This window comes from Magnolia sinica, chromosome 6, assembly GCF_029962835.1.
Source record: "Magnolia sinica isolate HGM2019 chromosome 6, MsV1, whole genome shotgun sequence".
In the NCBI taxonomy this organism is placed as follows: domain Eukaryota; kingdom Viridiplantae; phylum Streptophyta; class Magnoliopsida; order Magnoliales; family Magnoliaceae; genus Magnolia; species Magnolia sinica.
In genome coordinates, this window is record NC_080578.1 from 28204314 (window position 1) to 28213446 (window position 9133).

General features: G+C 38.3%; 1 non-coding gene across 1 annotated transcript; it reads right to left on the reverse strand.

Annotated features, from left to right (window-relative positions):
• Positions 1-1312: 1312 nt before the first annotated feature.
• LOC131250387 (small nucleolar RNA R71) lies at positions 1313-1419 on the reverse strand. The gene has a single exon (XR_009173313.1). It is a non-coding gene; the product is annotated as a small nucleolar RNA R71 (small nucleolar RNA).
• Between the last annotated feature and the right edge of the window lie 7714 nt (positions 1420-9133).

Here is a 9133-nt window from a genome sequence, read left to right on the forward strand (position 1 = left end):
TGAGATATCTTCTATTTGGATAAAGATGGGACTCTGATTCCAGTTGTGTTCATGAATCAAGCATAGATCTCTCTAATCTCTAAAAGTGGATCCTTGGAAACCCTAGTTTCCCCACTTTTGAATTTCACAAGTTTTTCATTAAGTTTTTCACAATTATTCTCTCAATTATTCCAGATTTAAGTTTTCATCTTCTTCTAGTTCTAGTTCTAGTTGCTCTCAGAAAACATACGAGATTAGTCCATGTGGATTCGACCTCAGTCTTACCGAGATTATTACTACATCGCGACCCTACACTTGGGGTTGTGAACAAGTTTTTGGTGATTTTTTCGGGGACTAGCAGTTGCATTTTTTTAAGATTAGCTAGTTTTGGGATTAGTTTAAGATTAGGTTTTTATACTTTCTAATTTTAGGATTAGTTTTTTGTTTGATTTTTAGAAACTAACCTAACTTTCCTGATTTGTAGAATCCTGATATAGACTTTCTAAATTGGTAATCTTTTTCTAATTTTTCTGTTTTCTGTTTTTAATATAAATTAGGGTTTGTTTTCTGTTTTTAGAAACTTTCTAATTCTAAGATTTCTTTTGTTTTTAGAAACTGACTAATTTTGTTTTGTTTTGCCGGATTTTAATTAGAAACTTTTAATTTGGTAACTTCTTTCTAATTCCCTTTCTCTTTCTCTTTTTAGATTTCTATTTCCTTTCTCTTTTTTAGGTTTAGGTTAGAATCTGAATTTGAGAGCTAAGAGTGTTTCATGCCCAAGTGGGTCTGTGATAACACTCGACATCTTTTGAGTGAAGGAGGATTGGTTGAGGGGTTATCTATCCATCATAGGATTAGACACCACTCAAGATCCTCGGAGTTAATTAAAGTGATGGCTACAAATCAACCGGTAAATCAACAACTTCAACCTAGGGCTGAGGAAGTCCAGGATGAGAATAAGGTGCATCAAGCACCCCCGCCTCATACTTTACGAGATTATTTACAACCGGCGGGGGTGAGTACACCCTTATATATGGTTTTTTCTGAAAATATAGGACATATAGATATCAAGCTAGGTGTAATCCAACTCCAAAAATTTCATGGGCTTGAATATGAAAATATGTATCTACACCTGAAAGAGTTAGACAAAATTATAGCCACTCTATACTTTCCAAACATGTCCGATGACACGGTCAGGCTAAAACTCTTTCCTTTTTCGTTGAAAGAGAAAGCTAAGACATGGTTGCATGCACTACGCCCTCAATCTATTGGTAGATGGAATGACATAACAAGGGAGTTCATAAAGAATTTTTTCCCATACCATAAGACGAACACCCTTAAAAAGTCGATCATGAACTTCACCCAAAAGGAAGATGAAACATTCTTCTAATGTTGGGATCGGTTCAAGGATCTTGTTAGTTCATGCCCACAACATGATTTTGAAACGTGGCGTATCACGAACTTTTTCTATGATGGATTGATATCTCGCATGCGCTAATTAGTCGAGACAATGTGTAATGGGGAATTTATGAATAAAAGTGTTGATGATGTGTGGGACTACTTTGATAAGCTTGCTGAAAACACACAATCATGGGACGTCTCCCCAAAATCAAACACCATGTCTAGGCTGACTTAATCCAAAGAGAGGGGTGGAATGTATCTCTTAAAAGAGGACGATGATATCAATGCTAAAGTGGCTAATCTCACTAAAAAACTCGAGGCCATAAAATTAAAGAAGGATAAGGTTAAGGAAACTATTTGCAGTATTTATACTTGCAACATTCACACATCTGAAAATTGTCCAACAATACCTGCCTTTTAAGAGGTGCTAAATGAGAAATCCAATGTTGTGAATAATTACCAAAGACCTTTTAATGGACCTACTTCCAATACATACAATCATAGTTGGAGAAATCATCCAAACTTTAGTTGGAGGAATGGACAAATTGCTACCCCTAAAGGTTTCTTTAACCAAGTTCTAAATGAAGAGAAACCTCAAGAGGATCCGGTTCTAAAACATCTTCAAAAGCAAGATCTTTTCAATCAGGGGATACTACAAGCCTTTTAAGAACTTACAAAAGCCATACAAGGGCTTGACACAAGGAATACGATTGGGAATAAGGGAGCCTTCCAGCTCAACCTCTTCCCAATCCAAAACCACAATATGAAGTTAGCGACCCGAGCTCTTCAACCCAAATGGAGCAAGCTAAATCTATCACCACTCTTAGGAGTGGGAAGACCATTGACAAATCTATTCTGTAAGGGCTGAAAAGCCTAAGGACCCGGAAGAGAATAACGATGATAGACCTAGCATTACTCCATAAGAATTAGAACGGGAACTTCAATGCAAGCCAATTGCCCCGTTCCCCCAACGGTTGGTTACACCAAAACCTCTCTCTAACTCTCAGGACATTCTAAAGGTGTTAAAATAAGTGAAGGTCAATATTTCTCTACTGGATGCGATTAAACAAATACCTTCATATGCCAAATTTCTAAAAGACTTGTGTACGACCAAAATATGGCAAAATATTCAAAAGAAAATCTTCTTAATTGATAAAGTGAGTGTCATCTTAAAGCAAGATGTGCCACAGAAATTCAAAGATCCCGGTAGCCCAACCATACCTTGTGTAATTGGGAACTACCAAATTGAGTATGCACTTCTTGACTTAGGAGCAAGCGTAAATCTTATTCCCTACTTGGTTTACAAATAGTTAGGTTTTAGTGAATTAAAATCCACCTTGACCACATTACAACTTACTGATCACTCAGTTTGTGTACCAAGAGGGATAATTGAGGATGTGTTGGTCCAGGTTGACAGATTCTACTACCTAGTAGATTTTATCGTCCTAAATACAGAACCCATCAATAACATGAGAAGTTAGATTTCCATCATTCTTAGTCGCCCATTCCTCGCCTCTTCAAACGCAATCATTAATTGCAGGAATGGAGTCATGAGAATGTCTTTTGGGAATATGACATTAGAGTTGAATATCTTTTTCAACATAGGCAAACGGTTAGAAGATGATGACTATTTCCACGACATTAATATGATTGACTCCTTTGTATAAGATAGAACAATTTTAACCTTATCCTCTGATCCTCTAAAGACGTGCCTAGCCCACTCCTATGATTTTGATGCTGACATGATTAGGGAGATGGGTGTCATGCTTGATACTATGCCGATACTTGATGAAGTTAACCGGTGGAGGTCACAATTTGAAGAGTTGCCCAAAACCAATGTAATACTTCTACCGTCTAACTTTAAGGCACCGAAGCTTGACCTAAAACTTTTGCCCTTTGATTTGAAATATGTATATTTAGATCAAGATGAGATATACCCGGTGGTGATTTCTTTCCACCTTGAGCAAGAACATGAGAGTATGCTCATATCTACTCTCATTGAGCATAAGGGAGCCCTTAGATGGTCGAATCGGACATCAAGGGAATTGACTTTTTAATTTGTGCTCACCCCATTTATCTCGAGGATAATGCGAAGACATCTCGGCAATCACAACGTAGACTAAATCCAAACAAGAAGGAAGTGGTTAAGCCGGGGTTCTTAAACTATTGGATGTGGGTATCATATACCCCATATCCGATAGCCAATGGGTGAGTCCAACTCAGGTGGTTCTTAAGTAGTCCGGAATCCCTATCGTAGCCAATGCTAATAATGAACTCGTGCCAACTAGAGTTACTACTAGTTGGAGAATGTGCATTGACTAAAGGAAGTTGAATACCATCACAAGAAAAGACCACTTCCCTTTGCCCTTCATTGATTAAATCTTGGAAAGGTTAGCTGGTCACTTGTACTATTGTTTCCTGACGGGTATTTAGGCTACAACTAGATAGAGATAGCCCCTAAAGATCAGGAAAAGATCACATTCACATGTTCTTTTGGCACATTTTCTTACCAAAGGATGTCATTCGGACTATGTAATGCCCCCGCCACTTTTCAGCGATGCATAATGAGTATTATTTCTGACATGGTGGGGCAATATCTAGAGGTCTTCATGGATGACTTCTCTGTCTTTGGTCCTTCTTTCAGCGATTGCTTAGAGAATCTTAAATGCATGCTGAAAAGATGTGAAGAAAAGAATTTGGTACTCAATTGGGAGAAGTGTCATTTCATGGTTCGTAAGGGAATTGTTCTTTAGACACATCATCTCGTCCAAGGAAAGTGAGGTAGATAAAGTAAAAATTGATCTTATTTCTACCCTACCTCCACCCAAGAACATACAAGACGTGTGATCCTTCTTAGAACACACTGATTTTTACAAGAGATTTATAAAGGACTTTAGTCACCTCTCTCGTCCTTTATATAATTTACTTCAAAAGGATGCACCATTCGAGTGGACTAAGCAATGCCAGGAAGCTTTTACTAAGCTTAATGACATGTTAACAACTGCACCTATCATGCAGCCACCCGATTGGAGCCTTCCTTTTGAACTTATATGCGACGCATCTAATTATGCTCTTGGGGCAGTTTTAGGCCAGCGAAAAGAAAAGAATCCCTACATTATTCATTACGGAAGTAGAACTCTAATTCCTGCCCAAGTGAACTACGACTAAAGAAAAGGAACTCTTAGTCGTAATGTTCGCTTTGGACAAATTTAGGTCTAACTATATCAGATCCAAGATCATCATTTCAACAGATCATGTGGCGCTCAAGTATCTTCTTTCTAAGAATGATGCTAAGCCCTGCCTGATTAGATGGATCCTCCTACTCCAAGAATTTGATTTACAAATAAAAGATAAAAAGGTAGTAAAGAACGTAGTGGCTAACCATATTTTCCACCTTGATCTTCCTAATTCCCTTGAGACGACACATATCAATAACATATTCCCTAACGAACAACTATTCAAATTCTCTCATTCACCTTGGTTTGCTGATATTGTTAATTATCTTGCCACAGGTTTCATGCCGACAAATTGGACTGCACAAGATAAGAAAAAAATTCTTCACTGAGGTTCGTAAGTTCTTCTAAGATGATCCGTATTTGTTTAAATATTGCCCAAACCAAATCTTAAGGAGATGTGTGCTAGACAATGAACACAAAAGTGTCATCTTCTTCTGTCACTCTCAGGCTTGTGGTGGTCACTTTTCTGTAAAAAATACCACGACCAAGATTCTGCAGTGTGGCTTTTACTGGCCAACTATGTTCAGGGACACTCATGAGTTTTGTAAAGCTTGTGAGCGTTGTTAGAAATTGAGAGCATTGTCCTGTCGAAATATGATGCCTCTTAACCCCATTCTGATCATTAAAGCATTTGATTGTTGGGGCATTGATTTCATGGGACCATTCCCCCAATCTTTTGAAAATCTATACATTTTGTTAGCAGTAGATTATGTCACTAAATGGGTTAAAGCAATTTCATGCTGGAATAATGACCACCAAATGGTCATTAAATTCTTAAAAGAAAACATCCTTTCCCGATTCGGAATGCCTCGAGCCATCATTAGTGACGGGGGTTCATACTTTTGTAATAGGCCATTTGCGAATTTAATAAAGAAATATGACATCTCCCACAAAGTGAGCACTCCATACTACCCATAAACAAGTCAACAAGCTGAGATTTTCAATAGAAAAATTAAACACATCTTGGAAAAAATGGTTAACCCTAACCGTAAGGATTGATCAATCCAATTAACTGATGTCTTATGGGCTTACCGTACCGCATTTAAGACTCCTATTAGAATGTCTCCCTTGACTTGTCTATGAGAAAGCTAGTCACTTGCCTGTGGAATTGGAGCATAGAGCCTAGTGGGCGATTAAAAATTTAAATTTCAATCTAGATAATATTGGCTCTCTACACAAACTTCTGTTGAATGAACTCAAAGAAATTTGGAATGATGCGTATGAGAACTCGAGAATTTACAAGGACATGATGAAGGCGTTTCATGACCAACACATTCTTTGAAAATCATTCACACCAGGTTAGAAAGTCCTCTTGTATAACTCTCGGTTACATCTCTTTCCAGGCAAACTCTGATCTCGTTGGACTACCCGTTTCACTGTTACCAATGTTTATCCTCATGGGACTGTCGAGATTCGGAATCTAACCAATGGCAATGAGTTTAAAGTAAATGGACATCGATTAAAGCCATTTGTTGAGAAATTTGATTCAGGGAACATGTCCATACCTCTGACTGATCCTGTATACTAGGATTGATATCCTAGTCTGACAGAGGTGTAGTTAGGTTTATTGTTTTCGGCCATTTTAGGATAGTCAGCTTTATGCAGCTTAGGATAGTTTGCTTCCGCCGTTTTAGGATAGTTTATTTTTTGTTGATAAACTCTTGTGCTAACCCACCTTCACATTGAGATCCTTTGGAAAAAGCCGCAAAGTTTCTTCATCAGGTACTATCTTTCCATCACTCTTCTTTCAATTACATTGTTTGTTTTACAATTATTGCATATTTCTTTTACATTTAGGATAATGTAGATTTTAGATTGGGGATGGGAGATTAGGTTACCTAATCAGTGTTTTCTCAATTTTGAGCAAAATTTGCAAAAAATTTTGAAAAATTTTCAATGCTAAGTTGTGTATTTAAGACTATTTTGAGTATGACAATAAGATAGAAATCAGATTTTGAATTGTTGTTGGAGAAACTAAGTAATTTATCACTTATGGTTCTTACATTAACTTGGTTAAGAGGATGTTCGAATATTATTTTATTCAAATAGTTCTCTGTGAACAGATCAATTGTTAGTATGGTGATCATTGAAAAATTCTGAGAACCGAGTCTGGAGAATTTTATCCACCCTAAAAGAAGAAAAAAAATCAGTTAAAAAAATAGGATATCAACAAAAAGGTCTTAAAGAATGAAGAATGACAACATCTTTGAGGGGAATGAAAAATGTCTTTGAAAAGAATGTAATGTTTGAAAAAAAAAAGACAAAAAAAAAGGATGAAAAGACTGAATGAATACAAATGACCATCGATATTAAATCAAAAACGGGAAAAAGAAGGAAAATAGGATAAGTTCGAAATTAGTACTTGGGTTTTTAACCAATCTTGAAGTGATGAGTATAGCTAACATTATGAAAAGATAGTATTTTCACTGAGCATGTTGAAAACTTGATATGCAAACTATGCTCTGACCTAATAGATAAAGGATTTATTTGATTGGTTACTTATGTGATTTGGCTCCAGGTTTTTAAAAACTCACTTTCTCATCTTGAGTCTACTCATGCATACTTAATACACGAAAGATTGTTTTCTGAAAAAAGGTTGAACATTGTGCATTAAACTTATTTTTCACATACTTTGCCAGGACTAGCAAAATGCTAGTTGGGGATTGTGTTAAGGGTTAAATATTGCATATTAGACCCCAGGTATTACTTGGTTTTATGCACATGATAATGCTTAATGTTCTATTTTAATCATGTTTGTGTTGCAAGGTGAATTCAAGAGCTTGGATTGAAAAGGATGTTAAAAGCATGGATTTAACGCACAAGAAACACCAAAGCCAGTGAACAGATCAACCATTAATAGTTTGGGGCCACCTGATCTCTGGATATGCTTCAATTTTGACTCAACCCCTTAAGATCAGGTTAAAAACCGAATGGACAGAGTAGATTTTATTTGACATCCACAACCGGAGTGGATTGATCGAAAACATCACTGTGGGCCCCACAACGAATCATGAGCGTGCACACACCCGTGCACCTGCAGTGCACAGGACCGGGACTTCCGGTCAAGACCGTTTGACCTGATGGAACACGAGACCGGGAGAGACTCTCTCGCGTCCGTGCGGACGACCGTCCGTTGGGACGAGTGGTGGCCCACCACGGTCATCCAAATGGATGATTTGGCCCATCCAACCTGTCCGGACGAAGGTTTCAACCAAACCCTAGTCATTTTCATGCATCCATGCATGCATTTAAGGTCATAGCAACAAGGAATATGTCGCCACGTCGATTAGTGGTGTGGCCCACCAAAAACTCGGATCCACTTCAAATCTGGAATATTGGCCTGAATCAACCCTACGAAGCCAATGATCGATGCTGATTCACTGAAAGATCACCATAAGTGGACCCCACCATCCCCAACAAAGGATTAGGATCAGGTGCCTTCGCTGCATCGTCTGGTTAGAGGGGTTGTGGGCCACTAGGACTGGCTGATGTGGAGATCCAAACCGTTCATGTTATCAGCCATCCAAAACCAACCATTCCAACAAAGACCGCTCGGAAAGATCGAAGGTAAGGACCGCTCCACCTCTTTCACACGCAAGTTCGCCCCTGCTACGTAAGTTATCTTGCGTAGACAGAAGCTACACGAGTCTTATGCTGTGTAAGCCTCTCATGCCATAAAACCGACAGTCTGGTTTGAGGGGAGGGGGAGGGGAGAAAGAGAGGAACCAACCGATCGTTTTTCTTGTCGGACACACCAGGAAGAAGCAAAAGCGTAGAGCAGCCGTCATCAAGAGTTTTTTTTCCGTTCCATATTTGTTTTATATGCTTTTCTTAAGAGATTATAGTTCAATCATGTCTATGGTTATCTAAACCTCTTAGCTAGGGTTAAGAGGTGAAGCTTGTAGCGTGATGGTGTTTTCTATGACCTTAATTCATGTTTATATTGAACTCTCTTTTATTCTAATTTGATTATAAGAAATACTTTCATTTTTTAATAGTTTATTTTTTCATGCCCCAAACTCGGAAACCGGGCTCACAAAATTTCGGATCGTCGAATCCGGCGCTGACAGCCTCCATAGTACCCCATTCTCGGCTCCCGGCACCCATACACCGGGTTCCGATCCTGGGATCCTACAAGGAGGATTTCAAACATGATTTTGATTATGTATAAGCATAACCCACGAACAACAATCACAAGAACACCATCACAAAATCCACTATGATAAAAAACTTTTGAGTACAATGCATATGAAAGGGAAATACAAGATAATGATAATAACAGAAACTCTAAAAGCTCGACTGCACGCTCTAACTCTGACGAGGCTACGGCTGCGTCCTGGTGTCACCTGCACGCATCGATCATACATAAGTTTATAGAAAGCTTAAAGGGTGGCGTAAGTGTGTGCGCAATCTAAGCATGCTCAGAATACAAGGTCAAAGTAATACGGAATCATGGTGATGAGTACATGAATGCAATCAACCGTACTAAGGCTATGTGGTGCAAGATATGAATGCTC